The sequence below is a fragment of the Pelodiscus sinensis genome, chromosome 5, assembly GCF_049634645.1.
Source record: "Pelodiscus sinensis isolate JC-2024 chromosome 5, ASM4963464v1, whole genome shotgun sequence".
Classification (NCBI taxonomy): domain Eukaryota; kingdom Metazoa; phylum Chordata; order Testudines; family Trionychidae; genus Pelodiscus; species Pelodiscus sinensis.
The window spans coordinates 103,318,194-103,332,498 of NC_134715.1; the positions used below are offsets into that span (position 1 = coordinate 103,318,194).

Below are 14,305 nucleotides of genomic sequence, written 5' to 3' on the forward strand. Positions count from 1 at the left end.
GGGAGACCCTGCATTGCCAGCAGGGCTTCTGCTTGCAGGCAGTCTGGCCTGCGGGGAGCCCTCCCGCCCCCTGCACGCTTGGGGGAGGGGAGTGCTGTGCACTGCCTGAGCTTGGGGTGGGCACAGAGACTCACAGTAGAGCAGTGCAGGAGCATAATCCTGCTCAGCCAGAAGGTGCCCAGGCACAGCGGGAGGCGGGTGCCTGCTCCCCCTCCTCATGGCAGGGTGCTTGCGGGAGCTTGGAGGCTCCCTCTACCCCACTTCTGTTCCTCAGCATCTCCCCCAGCACAGCCATGGCTGGAGCATGCACCAGCCCTCTGCCTGGGTCCGCCTCCTCGGCCTGCACAATGGGAGCCATGCCCAGGGCCCCACCTCTGGCCAGAGCGCACAGGGCGTGCCGTCCCGCTGCCCAGAGCGCGATGCTGGAGGGGGGGGGGTGCCAGCAGGTTGCGCCCCCGGCAGAGGCAGAACAGGCCTCAGGAAGGCGGAGAGGTCCAGCTGCTCGCTGTGCCCTGCAGTGTTCGCAGTCCCAGCCCAGCCACCATCCCACCTCTAGCCAGGCTCTGCTCCCCCATGCCCTGCTCCGCGCGTCTCCTTCCTCCTCCTTTCCAGATCCGCGACTGGCCATTTTAAAAAACGGTGCAGCAACGTCACTCTGATGTGGCACTGCCCCCTCTGGCACGCCACGCGTGACCCTGTCCCTGGCGCAACCCCAGCTCCACCAGTCCCGCAGCCCTGGCTCCGGTGCAGAGCGCACACCTATGCTTCCTGTCCGTCCTGGCAGAGTGGTGCCCCACATAACTGCGTACTCGGCGTATGCCTAAGGACAGCCCTGTCTATTAATAGATCCTCCCCTAAGAGATGTCTTTGTCCGATCCACATGTTCCTCCACATCCATCAGCTTTCCTCCGGCCCTTAGTTTAAAAACTGCTCTACAACCTTTTAATGTTAAGTGCCAGTAGTCTGGTTCCATTCCAGTTTAGGTGAAGCCCATTTTTCCTATATAGGCTTCCCCTTTCCCTAAAGTTTCCCCAATACCTAATAAATCTAACCCCCTCCTCTCTATGCCATCGTCTCATCCACGCATTGAGACGCTTATAATCTGCCTGCCTACTTGGCCCTTTGTATGGGACTGGAAGCATTTCAGAGAATGCTACCACAGAGGTTCTGGATTTCAATCTCTTTCCTAGCATCCTAAATTTGGCCTCCAGAACCTCTTTCCTACCCTTTCTTATGTCATTGGTACCCACATGTATCACAATCACTAGCTCCTCCCCACCACTACACATAAGTCTATCTAGATGTCTCGAGAGATCCACAACCTTCGCACCAAACAGGCAAGTCACCATATGGTTCTCCTGGTTATCACAAATCCAGCTGTCTATATTGCTAATGATTGAATTCCCCCTTACTAATGCCTTCCTTTTCCTAATGACTGGAGTTCCCTCTCTCGGAGTGATATCCTCAGTGAGAGAGGATACCACAACATCATCTGGAAGGAAGGTCCCAACTATGGGATGGTTTCCCTCTGCTGCAGATGAATATTCTCCTTCCCTGAGCCTTTCACTCTTTTTAACAGCATAGTGGCTGTCTGACTAGAAGTGATATAGTTCTACAGTGACCCGGAAAGCCTCAGCTACGTACCTCTCTGCCTCCCTTAGCTCATCCAATTCGTATGTGGTTTTAGGGCCAGGAGCTCCTTGCACGGAATGCACACATATGCCACCCGCCCATAGGGCAGGTAATCATACATGCTACATTGGGGGCAATAAACAGGATAGCCCCCACTCTGCTGCTGGGCTTCTGTCTGCATTCTCTCCTACAGATAATTAGATTATTGATCGGGTTTTATTTAAATGAAGTAGTTTTGGTTTTAGTTTAGTTTAAAAGTTTTAAAGAATGCTGAGTGTATCTACCTCTCTTCCAACTCCCTTAGACTCCCTCACAAAACTCCTTGTTAGCTGCTTTTGTTAGCTCCTTGTTAGCTACCTGGTCACTTACTAACGGACTTTATATAGCCCTGACCTTCCCTTCCTGATAGCACCAGGTCCTGTGTTCTAGCATTTAGATGTTCAAAGCATGCACCAGTGGCTGGTAAAAGTGCATGGTCTAATTAGCTTGATATGGCTTCTGAAGGAGAATATCTGCTTTGTTTTATCATGTGTGCTGTACCCAGCAATGATGACCTGTGATATCCCCACCCCCAGTCAGAAATAACCGGACAATAGGAACTGACCCCACCCTATTGCTTAGCTTCTATTGGCTGGAAACAATGAGCCAATAAGAGCTGGAAGATTGGCCTGGAGTACAAGGGCAGCACAAGTCTCTCTCCACTCCTGGAGCTGAGAGCCACATGGAGGGAGCAGCATGCAGTTTTAAGTGGCCTGGGGCTTCAGCAGGCAGGGTACCCAGCCTCCCTTGGAGGTGCTGCAGGGCTGCTGGCCAGGAGATGCTTAAATAAGTGCCCCCCAGCCGAACACTGCCTCTGGCACCCCTACCCCTCCTGCACCCCTGCTCTTTTCCCCAGGTCACCATCCACATACTCTGCCCCCTCCATCCCAGGTCACAAGTCCCTCCCAGATACTGTACTCCTTCCTACATCCCTCTCGAGCTAGAATCCTCTCCTACACCAGCTACCTGGTCACTTATTAGCAGACTTTACATAGCTCTGACCTTCCCTTCCTAATAGCCCCACACCCAGATTAAGGCTTGACCAATGAACAGAGGGTTATAGATTTCAAATCCCCTGAGCTCCTGTTCAGGGGAGCTACAGAAGCCACGTTTATTGTTCTCAACTGAATGCTGTGAGTCTGGGAGTAAGAGGGGAGGAGCACTTCTGCAAATTCTTGGAGTGACCCCCTATCAAAAATAATTGTTCCCCCCCCCCCCCCTTAAAGTTTGGAAGAAAAAGATTCTTTTAACGGAATATTGTTGAGTGTTAAAGATATCTAAAATGCTGATCTTAACAATTTTTTTAAAATCGTGTGTTACTAATTAGTACATGGCAAACTGTACTGCATTAAGGCCAGATCTTGCTCTCTGGTAGAGTTGTGTCTCTGCAAACCTTATTTGCAAGATCTTTGAAACATGCATCTATCTGTTCAAAAGGATGATGATACATATACTCCAAGGTCTCAAAGGAGTAGCTAAACTACTAAACTAAATAAAAAAAATTAAAAAGCCACACCTTAGCACCTTAGGCTAACAAAAATTCATAAATAGCATCATGAGTTTTCATGGGCACAACCCACTTCTTCAGCCAAGGGTAGTGTTAATTTTCTTTTTTATTTGATTTCATATTAAATAATCATAAGCATTGCTCCTTGTTAATTATCCCTTGTTTTAATATATTTTCTTCCACACCTATCGACTATTTAAAATATATATTTATATCTACGATTCTTGTTTGTACTGGTGGGTGCACATCCATACACTACCTCAATATTGGCGTTGCACATAAGAAATTTCAACCCACTCAAAAGAAAATTCAATCCACCCAAGGATGGAAAATCTTAGAGAGAACATTGGTCATCACCCAAACCCTCTGCAGTCTGCATCCCCTTCTCTCAGGTCACAATTCCCTCTCAGACTTTGCATCTCTTCCTAGAGCCCCTTCAGTAGGCCAAAATCCTCTTCTGCACCCATACTCCCTCCCTGACTCTACACCCTAATCCAGGTCACAACTGTCTCCTTCATTCAAACTCCCTTTCAGACCTCACACCATCTCCTGCATTCCAGTCCTTTACTTCATGTGCCCTTCTGCACCCAACCTCCATCCTAGCCCGTGTGCCTCCTCCACAGAAAAGTGCAGCCCTTGACCATTTTCCAAAATTTTGGTGCACCCTCACCAAAAATTATTGCCCACCCCTGCTCTAATGGATAGGTCACTAGCCTGAGACTCAAGAAATCTAGGCTCCTTCCCTAGTTTTGCAATTGACTTGCTATATGAATTCCGTGCCTCTGTTCCTCCTCCCAATCTTTGTTCACCATATCTTTTTAGATTGTAAACTCTTCAAATTAGGGACTGTATCTTACAGGACCCAGCAGAATGGCACCCCAATCTCAGCTCACTAGGAACTGATGCAAAATAAATGTCATATTAATATAAATTATTTCAAAAAATGGAGATATCCAATGAGCACTGTTGAAAATGTTAGCTTCCTTCATCAAAGACTAACAGCCTAGGAAAAACTGGATCTTCCTTTCTATATAAATAACCTCATTTATATGCTTCCAGCTATGTATTTTTCAATTGCAAGTCATACATATTTAGCTAGATTAGTCAAAGGATCCTGGTATGATAGAGTCAGCAGTGGGAAAACTCTGACTATAACCAATAAGAATGATTCCAGCATTTTGTATATTTATTGCAAAATCAGTAAATTTGTTTTCAGAAGTAGCTATAAATGCTTTCCTTTATAGCAATGCCTTTATAGCAATGCCTGATGCTTTCCTTCATAGCAATGAAACTGTATCTTTTGTTTCCTTTTCTCATATAAATGTTATTTCTAATTATACTGACTATGGCAGATGACACTATCGCCTCAGAGAATATACTTGAAAAACTTCTGGCACCAGTCAGATTTAAGCAATTCCATTATATACATACATTTATTTACTGTATATACATAAAATTCACTTCTATATATCAACAATAGGATGCTACCAACTATTAAGCAGCAGTACTCTATGAGAGGGAATAGTTGATACTACTTTTCAAAAGATTTGTGCCATGCCATTATGTTGTAAATATTTGTTTGCTTTTGCAAGAAATACGTGTTTATTGTACTCTTCATTTTTATTCTGCAAAATATTAACAAACACTATTGCAAGCACCTGGAATGTGAGATAAGTAGCACAGCAGTACTTTAATTTGACAAAGTAATCTAAATACCTCTTTGGAATGCAGTAAATACAGGTTATTTTTCAAATAACTTATGTTATATATTTTTGTTGTTGTTCCAAATGCTACTACAGATGTGCAGTGATGTCTGGAGATGATGATGATGATGTTCTGGAAATATCACAAAACACATACCTGACCCTGAAGCTAAACAAATACAATCAAAAGGAAAAAAATCAATCCATCCATTCTTTGACATGACTATCTCTTGCTTGAGTTAAACACATAAATGAAAAAAGATTAAAGGATATGGGTATGTATGATGATGTGGCACTGACCCTTTTATCATCACAGAGGTTGTCTACTTAACAAAAAAGTCACTTGGATGAATATAATATCTCATTCAATTTCAGGTCTTTAGATCTTTCCTCATGTTTTAGTTCAGTTCAGAGAAAATTGAATGGTTGCATAGTAAAGATGAAATCATACACATTTCTCCTCTTCTGATAAAGTACTAAAGACATTTATAAACATATAATGGAATGAAAAGTGGAATTTATAGTTAAATTGTTTTTTTCTTTGCATCCATCTCTCTCTCTCTCTCTCTCTGAATTCCTTTTTTCACAATTTGTGCTGGTTACTAGGCCTAGTAATAGCTACTGCAGCCATCTGTTTGACTAGCTCTTGGCTAGTTAGGACTAGCTGTCGGAGAGGAAGGATGCACCTCTAAGGGATGCACATCTCAGGCTCCAGCTGAGGAGTAGCCAAAGGCTTAGGACCTGAGAGCTGGAGACACCGCAACAGAGGCAGATGCCAGGATACCCACGAAGAATCCAGATTTGCCGGAGATAGCACAGAGCAGGGAACACTGAGACAGCCGAAATGCCCAGAACACAGCAGGGGGAATCACTTTTGGGGAAACAGCCCAGGGGAATTAGATAGTGGCCTGGTTAGTGAACTGGAATTTTGAGTTAGCATGTTTTGGTCAGATCCCTGCTGATGCAGTGGCATGGGCTTTTGCCAATACCGGGGCTCTGGGCTGGGACCAAGTGAAATGGAAGGGTTCGGGCTTCCCTACCTGGGCCGCAACCACCCCATCCCCTTTTAGTCTGCAGTGGTCCCCTTTTCAACCAAGGCCATTTAGTCACTAAGCCTTATTGCCCTGATGCCTGGGGTGAATTAACTTGGACTAATAGGACTTACGGCCCTGTATATTGGGGTAAGCATATTAACTTTGACTGTTAAACCTAACTGTACTGCTCATGATGACAAACCTATTGACTTTGGCCACTACTGAATAGGGTGAATCTATTGACATAGGCCATTAGGGTTTATTATCCTGCTAATTGGGGAGAGTATATTGGCTTTGGCTACAGATTCAAATGCTAACATAAAAATGTAAGAACAGCCATAGTGGACCAGACCAAAGGTCCATCTAGCTCAATGTCCTGTCTTCCGACAGAGGCCAATGCCAGATACCCCGGAGGGAGTGAACAGAACAGGTAATCATCAAATGATCCCTCTCCTGTCATCTATTTCCAGGCTCTGACAGAGGTACCTCCATGAATTTAACAGGGTTCAAAAAAAGAACTAAATAAAGTCCTGATCTTCACAACATCCTCTTACAAGGAGTTCCACAGGTTGACTGTATGCTGCATGAAGAAAACCTTCCTTTTGTTTGTTTTAAACCTGATACCTATTAATTTAATGTGGTGACCCTAGTTCTTATGTTATGGGAACAAATAAATAATGTAACTCATGATTTTAAAGACCTCTATCATATCCCCCCTTAGACTCCTCTTTTTTAAGCTGAAAAGTCCCAGTTTTTTAATATATCTTCATATGGCACCTGTTTCAAATGCCAGCTACTTAAGTCTTGCCGCTACATCCTAATGGAGATGAGGCTCACCCATCCCACACTGGATAGGGGAACTATAGACCTTACTGCCCTGCAGACTGGGGTGAGCATATTGACTTTGGCCATTAAGCCTTGCTATCCTGCTGCTGATGGGGAATCTATTGACTTTGGCCTCTGGGCCACATTGTGCTGCTAACAGGGCCAAAGACATTGACTTTGGCCACTAGGTTTTATTGACCTGCAAATAGGAGCAAGGTTATTGACTTTGGCTACAGGGGCATAAATGTGGGGTACTTATGGCCACACCCGTAAATCTTAAGGGAGACAAGGGTCACATGCCCCATACTGGATGGAGCCCCACAATACTGTCACACATGGAGGATGGAAGACAATGTGGATACAACACTAGGCCTGAGGAGAGGCCTAAGCTGGTAAGCTAATGGAGGATTCTTCTTTGGACCATCATGGCACTTTAGCAACCAGAAATTAGTGGACACAAGCATAGAATCAGACAACATTTTGAAATGGCATCTGGAAATCCAGCAGCAACAAGCAGTACGGCAATAGCAGTAACAAATGCAGCTGTTGCAACAGTTTACTAGCCAACAACAACAGATGATGTGGGAATTGGCTGCCTAGCATCAAGCCCAAGAGTAAAAACTCATCTAACATATGTCAGCTATGGCCAGGTGGGCTTTCAGTCAGCCTTTTAGTGCACCCATCCCAGGATCTCAACTAGAGCTCACCAAAATGAGTCTGAAGATGGCCTGGACTGGCCCCATGAGGCCTTTCTCATGAGTTTTGAGAGGGTTTCCACTGCTGCACAAAGGCTTGCAGGACACTAGGCCATGCTCCTAGATCCTTATTTAATGGGGCCAGTCCAGTTAGATTACTGCAACCCTGACCACCAGGGTGCCCTGGATTATTAAAAAGTGAAGGTGGGTGTGCTACACCAGACTAGCATCAGGTCCAAGACATACCACCAGCACTTTCATTCAGTACAATACCTTTTACTGACTAGGCCATGAACAGTGGTTCAGCGTCTCTGGTACTACATCTGGCAATGGCTGGAGCCTGAGCAGTCTATGGAATCCTGTTCCCACAAGCCAGAGGAACTCAGTGGGAAAGACTGCCTAGCTCGGAGGAAATCCAACCTGGCCCCATTGGGAGAACTCCAACAGAGCTGACCCGACCAGAATGGACTTGCTACCTGAAGGCAGAAGGGACCACTTTTATGAATGTGGTCAAGAGGGGCATTTCTAATGTGATTGCCCCTCTATGGTCTGTAATTATGGACAGATTTGGGCTGTCAACCCTGTGCTTGGAAGAGGAGTCCAGGGAAGCTGAGGGTCTTGGTGCTCGTAAAAGGGTTTCCTACAACAGTGCTGACTGACTCTGGCTTTAGCCAAACTCTGATCTGAGGTGACCTGGTACCCAATCTCAAGTCAGATGGACCCCCATCCATATACAATGTGTCCATGGAGACCTACATTCTTATCCTACTTCCCAGGTGATAACACCGAAGAATAGACCTCCTGTTCAGCATGACCCACAGGGTAGCCATTCCAGTAATTCTGGGTGGGACAGGGGTCTGTGGTTCCTAAAAGTGCTGCAAGAATCCTCCTGGTTCTCTCCGACTGAAAGGGCCAACAGAAAAGGAGCTACTCAGGAGGGACTGAGATGATGACTCAGGGGAAGGGCCATTGGAGACTGCTGAAATTTTGGTTCCCCCACCTACCTAAATAGACTTCTCCTTCAATGATGTATGGATAGAGTTCAAATGCAATGATGACTTTATCCGGGATCGATGAGGGGACCCTACATGTAGTTGTACCTTAGAGCAGAGATTTGGGGGAGGAGAGGGGAATACTCCCCTAAAACCCGCAGTTCAAAATATGGTAAGAACACCTCTATTAGCTGGTGGAAGAGCCATGGACTCAAGAATTACTCCATCAGATGCTGGTTCCTCAGGGCATCTCAAAAAAGAATGGACAGTCAGTTTAGGTGAAATCACAAACACCGGAGGCGTGTTTCTATGAGTGGGCCTAAACTACAGGGTTTTGTCGACAAAAGTGGACTTTTGTCAACAAAACTGCACCTGCGTCTACACTGCTACTGAGTTCTGTCAACATAACATTGACAGAACTCAGCAGTTTTGTCGATGGTGGCAAATCTCATTCTACAAGTAATAACGCCCTTTGATGACAGAGTTCTGTCGACCGAAGGTGTTATTGCATCTACACTGTCCTTTGCGTCTACACTGTCATGTCGACAAAGCAGCTTGCTTTGTCAACAGAACTGGATGTAGTCTAGACGCTCTTTGTCGACAGAAGCCTGTAGTCTAGACGTACCCTATGAGTGCATCACACCCGTTGAGGAAGTCACAGCCCCTGATACTGAGATGGCAAGTGGAAAGAATGCTAACTGAAATACAAACAAAAATGAGGCTTACAGGATCCGCTGACAAAGGGTTTTGGGGTTGGCAGATCCCCGTCTAGACTGCCGCACTGTGCCGACAAACAACTGATTGGCACAGCGTTGCGGCCATTTTGTTTTAAATGAAGTGGCGATTTAAATAATCGCCACTTCATTTAAAACAAAATGGCCGCAACGCTGTGCCAATCAGTTGTTTGTCGGCACTTCATTTCCCTTTTTCGAGTACACTAATCTACATGGCTCCATCAATGGAGCCATGTAGTTTAGACGTACCCTTAGACTTAGCCACCTTAGAATGCTAACTGCAATACAAACAAGCCCTTAGAAGCCACAAACAAGCCCTTAGAAGCTAACTGCAATACAAAGAAGCCACCTGGCACAGAGAAAAGACAACACAGTTACAACCAATATAAGCACAATTACCAGATGACACTATAGTAATATAGGAAGCAGCACTCCTTCCAAACATAAAAGAAGATTTAAAACCAAAGAGTGGAAGAACTATGACCTGTCCTAATACCATTGGGCAGGTGCATTAATAATGGCATTCCCAGACTTCTTTTGTTGAGAGGGAGACTGATGTGTTCATACATAGTTAGATAACTGATGCATTGTCCCTTCAAGAGGCACAGGAAAGAACTCCAGTATACTGGGCCACTTTCCACATGCATGCATGTGTATGTGCTGAATTAGACTGGGTTGTTGAGAGCAGAGTGTGTACTTGAAAACCCTGTAAATAAGACTATTTAATTTATCCCCCTCTGTGTGGATTTCAATCCTGTGAGCAGTCTAAAAACAAACAAAAACCCATGCCCTTTTTTTCCCTGCCTCTACTCCTATCCTTCACACCATCTTTCTAGCTCCAGGCCCTAATCTCTCTCTCCCTCCAAAGCGCCTGCTCCTGGTGTCCCTATCTCACATCTCTTCCTTGTCCTTGCCCAACACTTCCACTTTCTGCATTCCACTCAGGCTGCTTCCTCCTCCTTCCTGACTGAGCACCAGCAAAGGGGACAGTCACAAGGAATAGTCCTGAACAAGGGCAAAACAAATGCACTTCCCCTACCTTTGCTGTCAGGAATGGCTGACACATTTTAGCTTAAACTACCCCCTGCCCTGCAAATAAAAATGCACCCTTTGGAAGACTGCTGGAATGAGAAGGTTAACCCACATGGTAAAAAATTTAGCAAACTTATAAACAGTTAAAAACGGGATCTTATAATAGAAATTTTCAGGCAACCTTAACTTTTTGCGACATCTGCCACCTATAACACCTTTTTGCAAGTAAGAAGAGAAAAAGTCGGGCACAGAGAAAAAGTGGACCAACATGCTTATGCTTATTACATTAAAGAAATTGTTCATGAAGACGTCATTCTTCAAATATACGGGCTGAAGAACAGTACCAAGGCAGGTCAGACTCGTGATGATCTCCTGTGTAAATGCTTCTTTGTCTGGCCCTGAAGAAGCTTTACTAGCAGTACTGGATCTCATTAAAATTTTCTACTCTTTGTATATAAAACTGCAAGTCATGTGCTCTTTTAAACCACCTACTCCTGTGTTTTCAAATCTCTTCTTTTAAGTTCCGATTCATCTATATATCTGTTACATGTCACAGAAAGGGCATCAGCTTCCTTAACAGTAAGCTTCATACAAATAGAATGAAGGTGTCCCAGTCTGGAAAATGGATGATAGGAATCTGATCAAACCCCCTCTATGAGGTCAACAGGACCCTTTCCATTGATTTTAAGTGAAAAGTGGCTTAGGTCCTAAGTACAAGCAAAATGAAGTATTAAGTGAAGCAGAGTCATATTAAAACACCTGAATTGTATTAACTTGTTTCCTTCTGCATAACTAAAACTTATGTTTTAAAAATTAATTTTTGAAGTTGTTTGATTTAGCATGGTTATATTGCCAGGAGAGATGGTGTACACGTCTGCTTAATCTTGGTGGTTTTTTAAACATATTATCAGGACCTCCTCTACTACCTATTCAGAGGGGCAGCTGTGTTAGGCTGTAGCTGCAAAAACAAGAAGGAGTCCTGTGGCACCTTAGAGACTAACAGATTTATTTTGATATACGTTTTCATGGGTAAAACCAATTTTATCAGATTTATTTATCTGATGAAGTGGGTTTTACCCATAAAAGCATATGTCTTAATATACTTAATATACTTATTCAAGGCAGTGTCATGTAATGCAGATTATTTCTAAAGGTTTTTTTGAAAACTTCAGAGTGTATGCACATACTAAGAGATCTATGTTTTTCTAATATTTACAGCACTCAGTCTTGGCGTAATGCCTAGAACAGACTGAAGATATGTGTGTCTTTCAGCATGCTCTACCGTATGATATTGCTTATAAAGTCTCCAATTGTTATATAGCTGGATTACTATATTCAGCATACTTGTGTAAATGTCTATACAAGGAGAGAATTTAAACAAAATAAAATTATTGTTGTCCTAGGAAAGTTAGGAATATCAACATAATGAAGCAGGTTGGGAATACAGGCAGTCCCCGGGTTACATACAAGATAGGGACTGTAGGTTTGTTCTTAAGTTGAATCTGTATGTAAGTCGGAACTGGCGTCCAGATTCAGCCACTGCTGAAACTGATCAGTTTCAACAGCGGCTGAATCCGGACGCCAGTTCTGACTTACATACAGATTCAACTTAAGAACCCCAGGCATCCCCAAGTCAGCTGCTGCTGAAACTGATCAGCGGCTGATTCCAGGAAGCCCGGGGCAGGAGCTTCCTGTAGTCAGCCACTGGTCAGTTTCAGCAGCGGCTGACTTGGGGACGCCTGGGGCAGAGCAGCTGGGGTGCTGCTGGGTTGGTCCAGTAGCACCGCCGCTCCTCGGCACTACTGGACCAACCCAGCAGCACCCCAGCTGCTCTGCCCCAGGTGTCCTGATTCAGCCGCTGCTGAAACTGATCAGCAGCGGCTGAATCAGGACTCCTGGGGCAGAGCAGCTGGGGTGCTGCCGGGTTGGTCCAGTAGCGCCAAGGAGCGGTGTTGCGGGACCAACCGGTAGCACCCCACCTGCTCTACCACAGGCCCGGGGCTTTGCTCCATGTCTCCGTGGTCTCCTGGGGGGGGCACTAGCTGCGCCCCCCCCCCCAGCAGACCAGGGACACGGGGAGCAAAGCCGCAGTGGCGGCGGGGTGCCGCGCCTCTGAGGCTTTGCTCTGGCAAAGCCTCAGAGGCGCGGGACCCCTCCGCCTCCCTGGCTTTGCTCCGGGTGTCCCTGGTCTGCTGGAGACGGTCCCCAGCAGACCAGGGGCACCGGAAGCAAAGTGGCAGCGGCGGCAGGGTGCCACGCCTCTGAGGCTTTGCTCTGGCAAAGCCTCAGAGGCGCGGGATCCCTCCGCCTTCCCGGCTTTGCTCCGGGTGTCCCTGGTCTGCTGCAGATGGTCCCCAGGAGACCAGAGGCACCGGGAGCAAAGCGGCAGCGGCGGCGGGGTGCCGCGCCTCTGAGGTTTTGCTCTGGCAAAGCCTCAGAGGCGCGGGACTCCTCCGCCTGCCCGGCTTTGCTCCAGGTGTCCCTGGTCTGCTGGAGATGGTCCCCAGCAGACCAGGGGCACCCGGAGCAGCTTTTCTCGCCCCGGAGGTCGAGGTGGCGGGACCGCTGTGCTCTGGGCGGTCCCGCTGCTTGCGAGCTCCGGGACGAGAAAGCCCCGTTCGTAAGTGCGGATCCGACATAAGTCGGATCCGCGTAACTCGGGGACTGCCTGTACATGTCATGAGAAGGGCTGGTTAATGTTATTTCAACTTCCTTCACTTCTGCAAGATCTTAATATTTTTATTTAATAGTTTATGTCCATTCATTTGCTAGCCCATTGTTTATTCCCTGTAACACAGAATTTTTAAACATGTAAGAGCATATTAATGGTATCTTAGGTTCTTATGTGTTCTGCATTAAATAAGAACAAAGGGCCAGGTTAAGTTGTCTGGTAGAAAAGCCTAGGAGTGGGGCCAGAGAGGAAGAAAACACTGCAACAAGCAGGGACTATTGCCTGCAAAATCCACAGATTGCCCAAGGTCATTTTGCATCTTCACAATCCAATGGAAGCCTGGACCAGCCGCACACAAGCTCTTTGCCTCAGTATTAGCTGTCGCCCAACAGAGTTACTTCACTGGAGTTATACCGGCAAAATCCCTTTCCACCCTCCAATTGGGCAAAGCACAGAGGGACAGATTCACCACATAAGGGGGAAGTGATTTGAACAAACCCTGATCTCCCGAGTCCAGGTCTAGTGACCTATCCGTTGGACCATGCTCCTTAGAAGGTAAACATTTAATACTGTTATAAGCAATTTAAAAGGGATGAAATGGAAATATTTAGGCAACCTTAAATTTTGAAGTCATTATGCATGCCAGCCGTATTATTGTTGTGAGTACACCCACAAAGCAATAGTATTACCAGACTAAAAATGATCTATTTAGGAGCAGACAGTCATTGATAAAAAAGGGAAAGTATTATGATGGCCTGTGATAATATGACCATGGGTCATCCACTAGGCCACCAACTGAAAAGGAGATGGAAAAAGTCAGAAAATCTTCTAGTTCAGTTAACTTCAGTTTCTTATTGAATTGACCCTTGAACCACAGAATCATTAGTTTCCAAGAAAACAATTTTACTGGCCAGTTACACAGCAAAACATACCATGATAAATGATGCTGGAGGTTTGCAGTTGGTTGTATTGATTAATTAAATATATAAACAAAATGCAACTGTCAGCTGATTTGAATTCACTGCTGATGAAGTGATATTTTTAAAAAATTAATGAAGTAATGCTTGAGCATGCTATGGAAAAGCCTAATTGATATAAAAAAGTAAGAATACCAAGTGCTCAATTAATTAATAATTTGCTTGCTAATTGACTTCTTCAAGTTGCCTGACTGGCAAAGCCAACTTGGGATCTATAATCATTACAGCCTCCCCCCCCCCACACACACACACTGCAATAGCTCACTTTTAGACATTTTCTAAAGGTGTCTAAGGTGTAGGAGAATCAGTTAGTGTCACAAACTTGCATACCATTAACCAAGGTTGAAAAAATAATTGTCAGGAATATGGAAATTTCCAAGTAAAGCTGTCTGTGACAGTTCTTTCTTGAGATGTGACGCTGTTATTGATAATTATCCCTTTCCAAGAGAGCTGTGGAGCTTTCA

General features: G+C 45.3%; 1 protein-coding gene and 1 long non-coding RNA gene across 21 annotated transcripts in view; one reads left to right on the forward strand and one right to left on the reverse strand.

Annotated features, from left to right (window-relative positions):
- Positions 1 to 5,163, forward strand: part of LOC112543863 (uncharacterized) — a 32,747-nt gene extending 27,584 nt beyond the window's left edge. For both annotated transcript variants that reach the window (XR_003087139.2, XR_003087138.2), the window contains one exon: positions 4,978 to 5,163. This is a non-coding gene — a long non-coding RNA (uncharacterized LOC112543863). The remainder of the gene's footprint in view (positions 1 to 4,977) is intronic.
- LOC112543864 (cytosolic beta-glucosidase-like) overlaps positions 1 to 14,305 on the reverse strand; it is a 103,595-nt gene that overhangs the window by 57,772 nt on the left and 31,518 nt on the right. The window lies entirely within an intron of this gene.